This window comes from Trichechus manatus, unplaced genomic scaffold (assembly GCF_000243295.1).
Source record: "Trichechus manatus latirostris isolate Lorelei unplaced genomic scaffold, TriManLat1.0 scaffold00050, whole genome shotgun sequence".
Classification (NCBI taxonomy): domain Eukaryota; kingdom Metazoa; phylum Chordata; class Mammalia; order Sirenia; family Trichechidae; genus Trichechus; species Trichechus manatus.
In genome coordinates, this window is record NW_004443986.1 from 5,807,331 (window position 1) to 5,823,240 (window position 15,910).

The following is a 15,910-nucleotide window of genomic DNA, read 5'->3' on the forward strand; positions in this document are numbered from 1 at the left end:
TAAAAAATAAAAAATAAATTAAGAAAAAATAAAAGAATAACAACAGAACATTAATATACTGCTGAAAGATGAGCCCCTCGGGTTGGAAGGCACTCAAAATAAGACTGGGAATAAGAGGCCTTCTCAAAGTAGAGTCGACCTTAATTATGTGGATGGACCTTTATGTGGATGGACCTTTATGTGCTGATGTGGCACAACTCTAAATGCGAAATGACAGCTGCAAACATCCATTAATAATCAGAACGTGGAATGTACGAAGTAAGAATCAAGTAAATTTGGAAGTCATCAGAAATGAAATGGAACACCTGAAGATTGATGTATGAAGCATTACTGAGACAAAATGGATTGATATTGGCCAATTTGAATTGGACAATCATATGGTCTACTATGCTGGAATTGACAAATTGATGAGAAATGGTATTGCATTCATTGTCCAAAAGAACATTTCAAGATCTATTCTAAACTACAATGCTGTCAGCAATAGGATAATATCCAATGAAGAAACTGAAAATTTTAAGGAATTACTGTAGTTTGAAATTGATCAAACATGTAGTCAAGACGCATTGATAATTACTGGTGACTGGAATTCGAAAGTTGGAAAAAAGAAGGATCAGTGGTTGGAAAATATGTCCTTGGAGACAGAAATGATGCGGGAGATCACAGGATAGAATTCTACAAGACCAACGATTTATTCATTGCAAATACCTTTTTTCAACAACATGTGCATGTTCAAGTTGAAGCTTATCCACTTAGAAATATTATTCATGTTTTTTTTTTTCTGCAGGGCATGTTGTGGATACCAGAGCTAAAAGACGTTGGCAGCCAAGTGTATAAAAATATTGAAAGAGAAAATGGAGTCGGTAAAGGTCAACCAGTTCTCAGTCTCAAGAAAGCATTTACAAAAAGTACAGAGACTGATATAAGACAGAATTAAGTAAACAAGAATTTAAATATGTGGATGAAACTTTACGTCCTAGACATAAGGAAGGCAGAAAGTAGGGTTTGGAGACGGGCTTATAAAGACACTGTAATGTTAACTGAGTGTTCAACAAAAGGTATTATTTAAAGATGGGGACAACTTTTCAGGCATAAACCAAGGATGCAAGTAACGATGTGTAATGGCTAGCAGGAATGAAGCTTTCTCATCTTAGAGAGTTAATACAGGAAACAGAAAGTAAGCCCAGGATATGGAGAGTATTGATATTTCCAGGAAGAGTTTAGACTTAATGAGAAATGTATGAATAATTGTTGCATCTTCTTAGAACAATTTGTTGAAGTTTTTTAGATTGGAGGTCTTCTTAAAAAAAAAAAAAAAAACTCTTTTTAAAAGAAGATTGGCAGGCTCATGTTTTGAAGAACAGCCTGGGGCAGAAACAAGGTATGTGGCAAGCTTGAATGCAAGGGCCTGAGGAGGCAGTGACTACAGAAGGAGAAAGTACTAACACTTTTGGTGACAGTTTATTGTTTTCCATATGTTTTACAACGATAAGATAATATTACAGATTATTTTGAAAAAAAGGAGAAATATCACCTCTAGTCCCTCTACTCAAAGTAATTTTCAATCTTGATTGCTGTATATATTTTCACATAATGCTACTCATAGTTTTTCATATTCTTATGACAGTATATTAAAAATAATTTCATTATTGCTAAAAGCCAAAAGGATTTTTGAAGGAAAAAATAGAAGGTTGAATACTTGAATGTTGAGGGTGTAAATGATAGAATGCAGAAATTATTGAACAATATTATTAATATCATACACAAGTAAAATTTTGCTGACAATGATTAAAAAACGGTTGCAGCAGTACATCAACAGGAAACCGCCAGAAATTCAAGCTGGATTCAGAAGAGGACGTGGAATGAGGGATATCATTGCTGATGTCAGATGGATCTTGGCTGAAAGCAGAGAATATCAGAAAGATGTTTATTTGTGCTTTGTTGACTATGCAAAGGCATTTGACTGTATGGATAACATTGCAAAGAATGGGAATTCCAGAACACTTAATTGTGCTCATGTGGAATCTTTACACAGACTAAGAGACAGTCGTTTGAACAGAACCAGGGGATACTGAGTAGTTTAAAATCAGAAAAGATGTGCGTCAGGGTTGTATCCTTTCACCATACTTATTCAATCTGTATGCTGCACAGATCATCTGAGAAGCCAGACTATGAGAAGAAGAACACAACATCAGGACTGAAGGAAGACTCATTAACAACCTGTAATATGCAGATGACACAATCTTGCTTGCTGAATGTGAAGCACTTCCTGGTGAAAATCAAAGACTACAGCCTTCCTTATGGATTACACCTCAACATAAAGAAAATGAAATCAGAACTGAAACCACACCCAAAGCCCACTTTACAGACAAACTTTAGACAGTCCTATAAAACAAACAATAACACATTTGAGGAATGTGCTTCTTAGTTCAATCAAATATATAAGATCAAACAGGCAACTCCTTCCCAGAAGCAAGACAAGAAGGGCAGGAAGGGCCTGGATGAATGGATGCAGGGAACATGGAGTGGAAAGGGGGACAGTGCTGTCACATGGTGGGGATTGCAACCAATGTCACAAAACAATACGTGTATAAATTTTTGAATGAGAAACTAACATGAGCTGTAAGCTTTCACCTAAGGCACAATAAAATTAAAAAAAAAGAAAAGAAAAGAAAAATCTTCACAACTGGACCATTAAGCAACATCATGATAAACAGGGAAAATATCGACATTGTCAAGGATTTCATTTTCTTTGGATCCGCAATCAACGTCCATGGGAGCAGAGGTCAGGAAATTAAGCAGTGTGTTGCACTGGGTAAATCTGCTGCAAAAGACCTCTTTAAAGTACTGAAAAGCAAATATGTAACTTTGACGACTAAGGTGCACCTGACCCAATTCATGGTATCTTCCATTGCCTCATACGCATGTGAATGCTGGTCAATGAATTAGGAAGACTGAAGAAGAATTGATGCCTTTGAATTATGGTGTTAGTGAAGAATGTTGAATATACCATGGACTGCCAGAAGAATGAACAAATCTGTCTTGGAAGAAGTACAGCCGGAATACTCCTTAGGAGTGAGCATAGTGAGAAGTCATCTCAAGTACTTTGGAAATGCTATCAGGAGGGACCAGTCCCTGAAGAATGAAATCATACTTTGTAAAGTAGAAGGTCAATGAAAAAGAGGAAGCTCCTCAACGAGATGGATTGACACAGTGGCTGCAACAATGAGCTCAAACATAGCAAGGATTGTGAAGATGGCCCACAACCAGGCAGTGTTTCATTCTGTTGTACATAGGGTCACTAGGAGTCGGAACTAATTTTACGACACCTAAGAACAACAAGGAAGCCTTGGTGGAGTAGTGGTTAAGTGCTGCAGTTGCTAACCAAAGGGTTGGCAGTTCGAATCCACCAGGTGCTCCTTGGAAACTCTATGGGGCAGTTCTACTCTGTCCTATAGGGTCACTATGAGTTGGAATCGACTTGACAGCAATGAGTTTGGTATTTGGTTTAATGTCAACAACAACAAGTGATAGAAAACTTAAATGTGACTTCATGAAGCTTTTGTAACAGTGGTAGAAATAATGAAACAGAAATTGGTTTGTGTGCTAATTCAATTTTGGACATACTGACAATATATTGAAAATATTTGAGAGACAGTTGGACATGTGGGATAAGAGGTCTGGTCTGGATGTGTAGATCTGAAGTAGGAGAAAAAAAGTCAGATTTATTATGATCCTTTATGTTTGTTGTCAGAGTGGTCTCAGACTAGTTATCTAACTCTTCAGAATTTTAGTTTTTTAGTTTTTAGAATTTGAGGTTAGAATTTTGTAGGCACAATTGAAATGTTAATTATTCTAAAGAAATAACAATTACTAAGGAATTCATTGGAGCATCTCCATTCCTATTTAATGCCCATTGAACTTTCCCCTTGATTTAATAATTGAGAACGCCATCCTGAGCCAATGTGACTTTTCAATCTTTTTTTTTTTTTTTTTTTTTAAGTCAGGAACCCTCTAAATTGGGCAGTTTGGCTCACTACACACAAAATTATTTATCGGTTTGGCATAAATCTGTTTTAAATCAGATGATTAAAAGAACAAAAACGATCATATTTATCACTTTGCTTTCCCTGAATTAACTTTCCTTCAACACTATATAACTTTTATGGACAAAAGACACTGCTAATGTGAAACCTGCATTTTTGCAAAAGCTGTCTGAGAAATGGTGATTTCTGTGTAGCTGGAGTATGCCTATCAGAAATGATACTTGATGAAATGTGAAAATGCTGATTAATGAAGAAGAGATTAATACAGGCCTGCAAATAGAAGATAACTCTGTACTCCGAGTTACATCTGAAAGCCAAGCACAGGGAAAAGGGCTCTGCTTTACTCTGTGCATAAAAGAACTTCTGTCCCTGTGACTACCCATCTGGCATTTTTCACCAGCACCAAATTCATTAACAATGATAAGTCCTTTTCTCCAAATCCCTCACTCAAATAAGTAAATAAAAGGAGAGTTTAGGCAGTAAAAGATCAAGGGACAGTATCTGTATTTTGAGATGTCTTTAAGTTATCCCGATTGGTCAAAACCTAAACAAGTATTAAAGAAGGAGCTACGTGATGAAAAGATGAATTCTTAATAAACAACTCCAATGTGATATTGCATTTAAGTGAACATGGAAAATTTCGTTGAAATAATTCACATATATTGACAATTGGTCATGTGAATGTAGATTTCAAATGACATGAAAAAATTATTTTGCTTCTTTATTTACCTCATCAAAGCGAAAAATATCTACAATCTGTTTTATTGATGTATATATATGTATGTAATGGAAACCTTCAGAATATACACAATTTGCTTTTTTTAGCTTAGCTATTTTTATATGTAATATTGTATTAAAAGATATGTTTAACGCTGAGTCATCATGTTGTTGATTTGACCATCCAACATGATAGTATTTGATATTGTAAAGCCAACAGTTTTCCTAAAGGCTTTAGTAATCATCATCAACATTGAAGTATCAGCAGAATCAACTAGATTTTAAGACCCAGTGACTTGAAGCTTTCATTTGAAAGAGAGAGAATTTAAGAATAGATTTCCCTGAAGGAAATCCTAAATTGTTCACTTCTCAGAAGTTGCTATTTTAGAAAGTGATTTCTGAAGGTCATGACGTAATATTGCATTCATAGACTAAAACAAGGATTTACAAAAGAGTTGGAAAACTTACTTCAATTTACTGATTAAATTCTTCAAATATAAGAATTAAATATTAGACACCAATTATAATAAATGAAGAAAGCTGATCACTACACGGTGATCAAAATACTAAAGTATAAATCATTTTAATATAAGATATAATATATATACTAGTTAACAGGACTGAGAAATAATACAAGTTCCTTCGTCAAATTCTGTATGAGAAGGTATTTTCTTTTCTTAAATATATTTTTGTTCATTTTTGTATAAATCCCTGTCATATTATTTGCTGTTGTCCTTTAATATTAATACAGTACATCATTAGAATACAGTGTTATACTAATCACTAGTGTTTGGTTAAAAAAAAGAAAAAGAAATCACATTTCCTATTCTCAGCAGCTAGTTTATTTCTATCATGTTAGCATTGTGCTTCATGGAATAATAGCATTGCCTTCTTTGCATTGGCTGCTAGATATCTCAAACCCGAACTCATGACCCATTTCTAAAAAGTTCAGAGGACACATAGCATTCTTTTGTATAATAACTTTTTAAAATACCTTTATGTTCCCTTCTTCTCTCACTTTTGGTTACATTATATGTTTCTGAAAACTCATTCTGTAACAGTATTTGTATGGTAACTACATATTCAGTATCATACACATATACTCCAAGACTGCTAATGCTTCAAAAAATAAAGAACATGCATTCTAAAAAGCAAGATGCAGACAGCAACAGCTTTTCTTTTAGTGTGGTCTGATTTGTAAATGTGTTCACAAATACAATATTATCAATATAGGAACATTACTTGAATTTTTTAAAAATAGGGGCTCTAATGAGAACAGCTAACATTTATTGACAACTGTGTTAGGATACACACACACACATGCACACGCACACACATACAACAAAAAACCAATCCCATTGTTGTTGAGTCGATACCAACTCATGGCAACCCCATGTGTTAGTCAGTAGAACTGCTCCATAGGGTTTTCTTGGCTATAATCTTTACAGGATCAGTTTGCCAGGCCTTTCTTCTGCAGGGTCACTGGGTGGGCTGGGACCGCCAACCTTTATGTTCAACAGTTGAATGCAAACCCATTGTGCCACTCAGGCTCTCCTTCTAGGACGCAGCATGTGATCAAGAACCAGTGGTACTGACGGAAGAAGTCCAAGCTGCACTGAAGGGAATGACAAAAAACAAAGCTCCAGGAATTGACCGAATACCAATTGAGATGTTTCAACAAACAAATGCAGCACTGGAGGTGCTCACTTGTCTATGCCAGGAAATTTGGAAGACAACTTCCTGGCCAACCTACTGGAAGAGATCCATATTTGTGCCCATTCCAAAGAAAGGTGATCCAACAAAATGCAGAAATTATCGAACAATATCATTAATATCACACAAAAGTAAAATTTTGCTGAAGACCATTCAAAAGCAGTTGCAGTAGTACATCGACAGGGAGATGCCAGAAGTTCAGTCTGGATTCAGAAGAGGACATGGAACCAGGAATATCATTGCTGATGTCATATGGATCTTGGCTGAAAGTAGAGAATACCAGGAAGATATTTACCTGTGTTTTATTGACTATGCAAAGACATCTGACCATATAAATCATAACAAATTATAGATAACATTTGAAGAAAGAGAATTCCAGAACACTTAATTGTGCTCCCGTGGGACCTGTGCATAGACCAAGAAACAGTTGTTCGAACAGAGCAAACGGATACAGCAAGATTTAAATTCAGGAAAGATATGCATCAGGGTTGTATCCTTTCACCATACTTATTCAATTGTTATGCTGAGTAAATAATCCAAGAAGCTGGGCTATATGCACAATACTGAGGCATAAGGATTGGAGGAAGATTCATTAACAACCTGCGTTATGCAGATGACACAACTTTGCTTGCTGAAAGCGAAGAAGACTTGAATCGCTTACTGATGAAAATCACAGACTACAGCATTCAGTATGGATTGCACCTCAACATAAAGAAAACAAAAATCTTCACAACTGGACCAGTAAGTAACATCATGATAAACAGAGAAAAGACTGAAGTTGTCAAGGATTTCATTTTATTTGGATCTACAATCAACACCCATGGAAGCAGCAGTCAAGAAATCAAATGATACATTGCATTGGGCAAATCTGCTGCAAAAGACCTCTCTGAAGTGTAAAAAAGCAAAGATGTCACTTTGAGGACTAAGGTGAGCCTGACTCAAGCCATAGTATTTTCAATCTCCTCATATGCATGTGAAAGCTGGAGAATGACTAAGGAAGACAAGAAAAATTGCTGCCTTTGAATTATGGTGCTGGTGAAGAATATTGACTATACTATGGACTGCCAGAAGAAGGAACAAATCTGTCTTGGAAGAAGTACAGCTAGAATGCTTCTTAGAAGCAAGGATGGTGAGACTTCGTCTCAAGTACTTTGGACATGTTATCAGGAGGGACCAGTCTCTGGAGAAAGACATCATGCTTGGTAAAGCAGAGGGTCAGCGAAGAAAAGGAAGACCCTCAAAGTGGTGGATTGACACAGTGGCTGTAACGATGGGCTCAATCACAGCAATTACTGTGAAGATGGTGCTGGACTGGGCAGTGTTTCTTTCTGTTGTACATAGGATTTCTATGAGTTGGAATGGACTCGATGGCACCTAAAAGATAAAAAACCAAACCCATTGCCGTCGAGTTGATTCCAATTCATAGCGAGCCTATAGGACAGAGTAGAACTGCCCCATAGAGTTTCCAAGGAGTACCAGGTGGATTTGAACTGCTGACCTTTTGGTTAGCTGTAGCACTTAACCACTGTGCCACTAGGGTTTCCAATGGCATCTACCAACAACAAAAACTAAAGAGTGTGTGTGTGTGTGCGTGCGTGCGTGTGTGCGTGTGTATGTGTGAAGGGTAGGAAAGGGAGAAGGAATTTCATAGAAAGTGAGTTCTTTACAAGACTAGGGAATGTAGAATAATACTGAAAATGATCTCCTTGCCCTGGAAACTATTCTTTTAAAGCACCATGGAACAAGTGTATGGTTCCAGAAAAAAGCCTTTGTGCTTAGATGATCATTCACTTTGATTATTTAATAACAGCTGGGATTTCTGATTGGAATAAACTGGTTGGGGCTCATTGAAGTCTTAACTTTTGGATATCTCAATCTTTCTCTGATGGCATTAGCAGATTGAGAATTTATGTTTTTGCCTTCAAAAAAGAATTACTAAAACCTAGAATGAGTACTAGCATAGTAAGTATTAGCGGTGAATACATGCCAATATTTTCCTGGTATATCAATTATTTAATAATTATGGTGGCAAAATTAACCCATCAGATATTATGACAAAGCCCATGACAATTCTTTTTCCACCTTGACCTTTATCAGAACCTCCTATGCTCTTAAGCTTCTGTCTACACTGAAGGAAATATCTAATAACCCAAACAGGTCCATATGAAGTTTGTGGAAACTGAGTCTTTTTCACAGTTATTTTTATTTGTTTAAAGATTACAAACAGGTAATTCATCTTTGAAATAGGAGGAGATCTTATAACTTTTTCCATTAATAAAAACGAGAAGTCTCTGAACTACCTTACCAGTTGACCATCTGAGTGGCTTGTGATAAGCTATAAATCCTCCTTTCATCAAATGTTCTAGAGACACATTTTCCTGATGTCTGTAGTCATTCGATAGCTTATCTTTGTAAGGGCCATGATTTACTTTTGCAGATGTAGTGGAAGGAAGAATTACCAATACTTAAAAAACTTGATTTGTATCTGGGCAATATGGATTCTCTATTCAAACAGCTGTCAAGTATCTATGAATAAAAATGTTTAGTATGAAATGTTTACTGAGGAGCAGTATAGGATGAAGGCAATAGGGCTAGAAGTCAACAGTCTTACATTCTTGGTCTAGTGTAGTTACAAACTAGCCTACCATCTTTATTAAGTCATTTCACTTCTCTGAGGACAGACTCTTCATTTGTTAAACAAAAATCTTAATTTCTCGGTACCCCTCTTAGCCCAACCCAGTGAGAAGTTCTTTTCCCAGCTTTGTTTGAGACCAGAAGTAAGTCCATTACCATCTCTGTTGGCGTGAGTGCTTGCCAATTGAGAAATCCTGAGAAACAAGTATTTGGCTTGGTTAGCAATGCTAGAGGAAGGCTGAAGTTTATGAAACTGCTGTGGGTTTAGTTGTTCTGGCAGCACTTTTTATTATCACATCTATGTTTTATAAGTATTGATCAGTTCAGAGGGGGCAACAGATTTTTCCTGTAAATGTTTTACATACTATAATCCTACTTTTAAAATGAATAAGTTATTTGGCTGGGACTGGAGGAAAGTGGTTTATTTGAGAGGCTCCATTTTTAAAAAATTAAAAGTAATAGAAAGTTCAAAATAGGTGGAAGAGAACAACAAATAGGAGGGTTTAAAAAGCTGATTTTTTTTTTTTTTTGCCTGTCTTGAACTTTTAGTCATTAAGGACGTTGGTACCATGGATACTTAGCTGAAAGTAATTATCCAGGGAAGTTGAAAATTTTCTTTTCATAAATGTATTAATTAGTTAATTCATATTTAAGCTGAGATAGGCTATTTTTACTTAATTAAATTAGTCAAAAGCAATGAAAGGAGAAATTGAGCTCAGTTTAATTATTTTCATTTTTAATATCATATTAAAAAGTTAAAAGGTGATAGGCCTAAAACCACACATAAATGCCTTGCCTTTAGGATTCCTCTTCCAACTCTGAAAAGTAAGTGGTTTCTAGACTGTGACATTTGCTGAGACTTTAATTTCTAAATAAAGTTATATCAGTTTGCTAGTGTTCTCCTTCACTTGCTAAAAACTCTAAGTTGATATTCAAGAGCGATTCACCCAAACTTTGAAAATAAAAGTATGTTTCCCAGTTGTTCTTAAATCTTATAGCTATTTTGAGCACTATTCAGGAAAGAAAACAGATAACAATTTTTGATAATATAGGAAGAAAATATTGTTATCACAGCTTGAAATCTGTTAACAGGAACTTCCTTTAGGGCACATAGTCCCACAGAAATTTAATTACAAGAAGATTTTTCCATTTGTAATTAATTTTTTTTTAAAAATTTAAATGTTTGCGTTAATATCAGTAATAACTCAATAAAGAGATTATTGAATGGTGCTGCCGTACAAGGAAAGATGAAAGGGATGGGAATCCTTATCACATGTGCACTATTTGCTCACTGAATATTGAGATTTTCTTTTGGATGACCTCAAATAAAATATTGAATAAAAATATTAAATCAGTGCTCATTCATTAGTATCACATTGGTTGTAATGTTTAACCAGAGAGCTGTTAGGGCTATTTATCCTGGTGTGGTATGGAATTAGGTCGCTGAGGTATATAATCATAGCTGTGAAGAAATGTGAGAGGAGCAGTGGAAAATTGGTAGCATCTTTTATTGCTTCTTCCTTGATCATTGTCCCCTGTGTTCAGAGTACTACTAATAGGACAAGCTGCATGAACTCTATACAGAAATCCAGATTTTAGATCTTATTTTAGGACCTGCATTTAATAACAGTGAAAGAGTCAAGGTCAATAAACAATCCCCTGGCAGATCAGAGAATAGTTTCAAGAGTTGTGGCATAAGTCCTCTTGCTATGGGGAATAAGAAAAAAAAAAAAAAGTGCTAATGAAATATATTTATTGTAAGAAAACAAGAGTTCCTTGAAATAATTTATCTCATGAAATAATTTTTGTTATCCATCTAACAACTCTTGGAAAGAATGAAGTACTTTACGGAGCTCTTACTATGTGTGAAAATCTTTACATAAATTATTATTCCACTTCTCACAATAAATTGATGATGTGGGTATGTTGTTGTTGGTTGCCTTCAAGTTGATTTTAACTCATGGTGTCCTCATGTAATTATGCTGTTTTCCTAAGACTTCAGTGAAGTAAAGTGCATTTTGTTAGGTCATTCAGTTAGAACATGATTGTTATGGATTGAATTGTGTCTCCTAAAAAATAAGTGTTGTAAATCCTAACCTCTCTACCTGTGGATGTAATCGCATTTGGAAATAGGGTCTTCTTCATTGTTTTAATGAGGACATATCAAAGTAGGGTGTGTTTTAAGCCAATCACTTTCAAGATATAAAAGTAGCAGTTTAGGCACAGAAGCAATAAAGCACAAGTGGGGAAAGACTGATGGCATATAGGGATTACTAAGGAACCTTGGAAGAGATAAAGATTTTCCCCCAGAGCAGAAGAGAGAGCCTTCCCCCAGAGCTGGTGTCTTAGTTATCTACTGCTGCTATGATAGAAATACCACAAGTGGATGGCTTCAACAAAGAGAAATTTGTTTTCTCACAGTCTAGTAGCCAGAAGTCCAAATTCAGGGTGTTAGCTCCAGAGGAAGGCTTTCTCTGTCAGCTCTGGTGGAAAGTCCTTGTCATCGATCTTCTCCTGGACTAGGAGCTTCTCCGCACAGGAACCCTGGGTCCAAAGGATGAGCTCTGCTCTCGGCACTGCTTTCTTGGAGGTATGAGGACCCCAGCTCTCTGCCTGCTTCCTTTTCCTTTTATCTCTTATAAGATAAAAGGTGGTGCAGGCCACACCCCAGGGAAACTCCCTTTACATTGGATCAGGGATGTGACCTGGATAAGGATTTTACGTCCAGCCCTAATCTTCTTCAAAAGAATCCAATCTTGCCTCATTAACCACAGGCAGAGACTAGGATTTACAACATGTGGGAAAATTATATCAATCACAGAATGGAGGACAACAACACAATACAGGGAATCATGGCCTAACCAAGTTGACACATAGTTTTGGGGGACACAATTCAATCCATGACAGCTGGTGTCCTTAATTTGGATTTCTAACCTCCTAAACTGTTAGAGAATATTTCTGTTACAGCAGCACTAGCAAACTAAGACAATGATGTAGGTCTGCTGACTCCATGTGCCACGAACTTAACCATATCATTTTTCTGTGGCTTTAGTTGGCAATTTGAAATATCCTCTGAGAAAATTTCCAAGGCCAAAATAATAAGAGCAAATCTTTTAGTCAGTGCTTCCCAAACTATGGATCATGGATCTCTGGGGAACTTCCAAGTTAATGTAAGGCATCCTTTAGTCCAAGTGTATAGAATATGAAGCATCATCTATAGACAATAAATATGTCACGTACTATGACTTGTTAAATGTAAATATATGCTTTGTGAATAAGGAAATGGAAACATAAATTCAATTGTAAATCACTACTGATTCTTAGGAGCTTTATCCATTATCATTTTCACAGTCAATTATTACCAACAAGAATAAATCTATGTGGGAGTCCTCTTGGGGGGAAAGACCTGTCAATCTGCTTCCATAAAAATTACAGCCAAGAAAACCCTATTAGGCAGTTCTACTCTGCCATATGGGGTTGCTATGAGTTAGAATCCACTTAATGGCACCCAACAACAACATGTGGGAGTCAGCAGAATTTTTTACTTTTTTGGTAATTATCCTTGAAAATACTTGGAAATTGTATTACATTTTATGGGGTAAAGGTTTGGGACCTCTTTTACTTAGATCATTTATTTGTGTATTCATTCATCCATTCAGTTTTTAACAAATACTTATTGAATTTCAACTTTATTCCAAACACTATTATATTAGCTGGGGTCAGGCAGTAAAGAAAATATACAAAGATAACTGCTTTTGAGGAGATTACATTCCAGTGTCATGTGTATTGTTTTATACTGTATGTGTAGTAGCACAACCAGAACTGTTTTCTAAAATAATCTTGGCCCTGCCCTAAAGATATTTCCTTGATACAGTTTTTGGTGGAGTATGGAGGGTGCATTGAGTCAGGCTAGTATCTTGTAGATTCCCTTAGGGACAATTTTGGAAATGGACTGGGTAAATGGTCAGTCAGGATCAGCTGTATAGAATTGCTGCACTCCAGGGTATTACTGGAGAATACAACCTTGATCACCTAAGTCTTATCAAAACTTGGTTTTTGAGAAATAATATGAAAAAGATTGCCTGAAGTATATGCATCTCAGTCCATCTAGTCTGCTAAATTGCATAAACATTTATCCCTGGTTAAAGTTCGGCAATCAGAGAACTGTGTGCTTAGATTGTGTGGTTTTGGCAGTCCTGTAGAAATGCATTTATTGAATTGTGCCTTGGCATGCAGTCCTTGTCCAGTCCCTGTGAACACAGAGGGGCAGACACAGCAAGAAAGAGCTATATGGAGCTCTCTATGTGATGTAGGGGTATTATTGAAAATGACAGCCCCAGAGTTCCTCAGTGTCCCCTGTATGTGAAACTGTGGAAGAATTTTATGCACACTTCAATATAGGGAAATGTGTTCTGTAGAATAGCTGTTTTGTTTTTTAATCTTACATATGATGATAATTTTATAATTGATCGTATTTCTCACTTCGCTTTGTCTGATAGAGGACTAAGAACTAAATATATGGTCTACCTTTAATTCTTTTGCAGAAATATACACATTTATTTCTGAGTTCCTACTTTCTGGATTCTTCATAATGTTGTTACTGTTATTAGCTGCGGTCGAGTTGGCCCCCAACTCATGGCGGACCACTACACAGCAGAATGAAACCCTGCCCAGTCCTGAGCCATCCCCGTGATCAATTGTGGATTAGATCTTTATGATCCATAGTATTTTCATTGGTTGATATTTTGAGGGTAGATCACCGGGCCTTTCTTCTTAATCAGTCTTAGTCTGGAAGTTCCACTGACACTTGTTCATCATCATAGCAACGTGTAAGCCTCCACTGACGGATGGGTGGTGGCCACGAGGTGCATTGGCTGGGAATCAAACATCGGTGTCCCACATGGAAGGTGGGAATTCCACTACTGAGCCACCACTACTACTTCATGGTAGACGAGCCTCATTTTCTCTGTCCCCTGACTTCCCTAAATTAACTTGTTTATGCTAAGATATTGATTTTTATAAGCACCTGCAAATATTTTGAGGATCAAGGTAGACGATACATTTATTAATAAAATCAATATAACAATAAGAACTAAGAGAAATTTGAAAATATAAAATTCTCTAAACCCCTTGTCTTTAAGTCACACAAGTTTAAACTAGTCCTCCAAGGTGACTGCTTACCATTTTCTTTAGAGCTCTTCAAAACAGATTCTAGAAAAGTCTCTTTTCAACTGTCTTCAGATTCTTGCCCCCTATGGTTTGTTGGTCACAAGGCTTCCACTTCTCTATAGAGTGGTTCAAACAAAGAAGTTTACCAGAAACATGAATTTAAGCAACTAAACATAGAGTTGTGCAGTATAGTTATGCTATTCTGTTTAAATTACACCCAGTTTAAGATAAAATCGTTATTCCAGATACTCTAGGTTGACTATTTTGATACCTACGCTGCTTGTTGCATTCTTTTTTTTTTTTTTTTTGATTAGAAAACTTTGAAAAATCATTTAACTTCAGCTCCTATAAATAGAATTCATACTAATAGGAATGTTTGCTTACTTAACAAAACAGGCATTTAAAAAAAATACACTGTCTAAGTTTCAGAGACCCAGTTATATTAGGAATGTAGAGCTACCATCATTCTCTCCTCTTGCTAATCTATCTTCATTCTAAAAATAACAATGTCAGTCATACTCTACTGTCAACTTTATTGGTTTATTAACTGTAGGACTTTTTTAAGTAACTGATGCTCACAGGAGGTTCCTGTTTGAGTTCGTTGGACTGAGGAGGGTAGATCTCTTAAGAGTTAGATTAGGAGATATACAGCTCTCACAGGTCATATTAAGCTTACTTTCCCCACATATGACTGTAGTTCTTTTCATAGAACACAATTCATAATCCTCCATGGTCCCAAGGAGATTGTCCATGTAAACAGGTATTTTCTCTAGTGGGGTGAGAGAGGAGTCAAGCAGGATGTGAACCAGGCTAATAAAAAGTGGATTTATGGGTGTTCTGCTTCGAAGCCCACTCTCTGTGTCTGTTAGACCAGCCCTTCCTAATCCTTCCCCACTGCAGAGAGGAGCTGTTTCTCTCTCTCTCTCTCTCTCTTTTTTTGTAGTTAATGAGCATGAGGGTTCGCTCTGAGAGAATATAAGGATTATGGAGATGGAAGCAAACTGATCCAACCACAACAGTGCTCAGGTAAAGCAGGAAGCACCAAAGCCCAGGCTCAATCATCTATCAGAGCGTGCTAACATAACATCTATTTGGCTCTGTACTTGACAAAAAGAGGATGCACTACTTCCTTAAAAGTTTTTTCTTAATGATTTAATTAATCCTGAAACAATCATTTGTCTTGATAATTGTCTGCATATTTACTTTTAAAGATTAATAACAGATCTATAATCTTCAGAAACAGTTAAGCAGCAGGTATTATCCGAGGCTCATATGGTAATCTTTTTGTTTTGCAGTTAAACAAACAAACATTCATACTGAAAAATAATACTGAACACAGCATTTCTGTTGCAGTCACAAATAATAAACTTTGTGGTTTTAAAGACATCTAACACTTTTCTCAAAGTGAAAAGCTTTTCAAAGTTGATGTAAATATTCCTGTTGAGTGATTCTTAAAATCCATAAGGATGTAAATGGCCAAAAATTGAAGTTAACCTTTTTTGACAATTCTATAATATCTACCATTACACATCCAAAACAGGATAATAATCCCATATGAAAACTTGGCTAGTTTGGTCTTAAAAAAATTTAGGATAAAAAGTCATGTGGGATGCTCCCACATACTATTTCATAAA